Genomic DNA, 1,792 nt, shown 5'->3' on the forward strand with positions numbered 1-1,792 from the left:
CTGTACAACCTCAGTAGCTCTGCTAGAAATGTTTCTGCACTCATGTCTGAATGGGTTTGCTCTTTTCTTCCTCAGATTCCTGCTTTAAATAACCATATCAGTCAGGAACAACTCTATATAATGGTTTTCATTGCAACACAAACACAATGTGCAGTTGGCTGAAGTTACGTGTTTGCACTGTCACTGACAATCTCTCTCCCCAGGAGCTGCAGACCTTCCCCACGCTGATTCAGACAGCACTGTCCTTCCTGTGACATGTCCCATCGAGAATGGAAGGCCAGGCATTAATAACCTTCACTGGGGAACAGAGCGACAGGTTTAAAACCTTTACGATGCTCCCAGCGGAGAATTGAGCCCTGTGACAGGCGGGGACACTAACCACGATACTGTGGAGGAGGACAACATCGAAGGAGGCCCTTCAGCCTGTTGTGGCCGCACTTGTCAAACACAACTGCTTAACGACCTGAATCACGTATTCCATCGTTTAGCCCATAATCTTACAAGTTTTGGCATCACAATTTAACATCTCAATTTTTTTTAAGGTTAGAATGATTTCCGCCTCTCTGATCCTTTCTGCAAATCGACTCAAACTTTTCTGCCTTTTCCCGAAATCTCTTGTCCCCAGTGTTCGATCTCTCCATCAATAAGAAAAGCTTCTTTCAGTCTATCCTATCCATATCCCTCAATATTTTGTACATCTCAGTCATGTCTTCTCCAATCTCCTCTGCTCGGCGACAAACAACCCCAGTCTGTCCAATCTCTCCTCACAACTGAAACTCTTCAGCCCAGATAATATCCCAGTGAATCTCAACTGCAACGTTCCCAGTGCGATCACATCTATGCAGTAGTCTGATTTGCAGAACTACACACAGTAACCTGGCTAGGGCCGAATGAACTTTTTTTTTCTATTCTGTTACAGTATGAGGGCGTCGCTGACAGCAACAGTGACCACAGCCACACAGACTAATCGGTATCAATGTGAGAGTCTGTATTAGATTCTGCAATGCCTTACTGAAATAGGAAATGATTCCGCAAACACATGAGAAAAGAGCAGCGCTCAGAAAGCTAGTGCTTCAATAAAACCTGTAAGACCATAACCTGGTGTTGTGTCATTTTTAACTTTGTACTCCATCGTCAAACACCGGCATCTCCAAATTCATGAAAGGGGGGTATGGGATGGAAAGTTCGGTCAGTGATCTTAGGAGGGAAGAAATCTCTGAGAACGGGTGGATTTGAATTCTGACATATGAAACACAGAGATGTGAGCGAGCAGAGCTTGAAGGAAAAAAAAATCACCTTGGAGAAAATCAAAACTTTAAAACAACTGATCCCTTTTTGTTTCACAAAATCCTGGGACACATAGAGGAATTACTGCCGTGACTCGGATTCGAACCGAGGTTGCTGCGGCCACAACGCAGAGTACTAACCACTATACGATCACGGCAAACCACACACAAACGCGCTAAACAGACGGAATAAGTAAAGTATCATAAGAGATGCTCTTGTTCAGACTTTTTACAGGATACTTTACCCATTCAACCCAGGCATTTGCATCCGTGTACACAGTTTCTATTTCGATAGTCTGTTTCAAGTCCTTTACCTCTGTAATTTTTACTACTTTAAGGTCATCAGGAGGGGTGAAAGGTTGTACCTTATTATCCAGTAGTTCTGCCCATTTTCCCTGCTCTCCGCTCTTCAGAAACAACAGCCTGAGAAATCATTCCAGCTTGTTATCGTTTCTATCCCAAATGTTTCATTTAATTTCACCCCGCACACCCCCGCCAAGAATTGC

At 43.8% G+C, this 1,792-nt stretch overlaps 1 non-coding gene across 1 annotated transcript; it reads right to left on the reverse strand.

Moving 5' to 3' along the window:
* Positions 1-1,372: 1,372 nt before the first annotated feature.
* On the reverse strand, positions 1,373-1,444 carry trnah-gug (transfer RNA histidin (anticodon GUG)). The gene has a single exon. It is a non-coding gene; the product is annotated as a tRNA-His (tRNA).
* Between the last annotated feature and the right edge of the window lie 348 nt (positions 1,445-1,792).

Source organism: Chiloscyllium punctatum, unplaced genomic scaffold, assembly GCF_047496795.1.
Source record: "Chiloscyllium punctatum isolate Juve2018m unplaced genomic scaffold, sChiPun1.3 scaffold_210, whole genome shotgun sequence".
Classification (NCBI taxonomy): domain Eukaryota; kingdom Metazoa; phylum Chordata; class Chondrichthyes; order Orectolobiformes; family Hemiscylliidae; genus Chiloscyllium; species Chiloscyllium punctatum.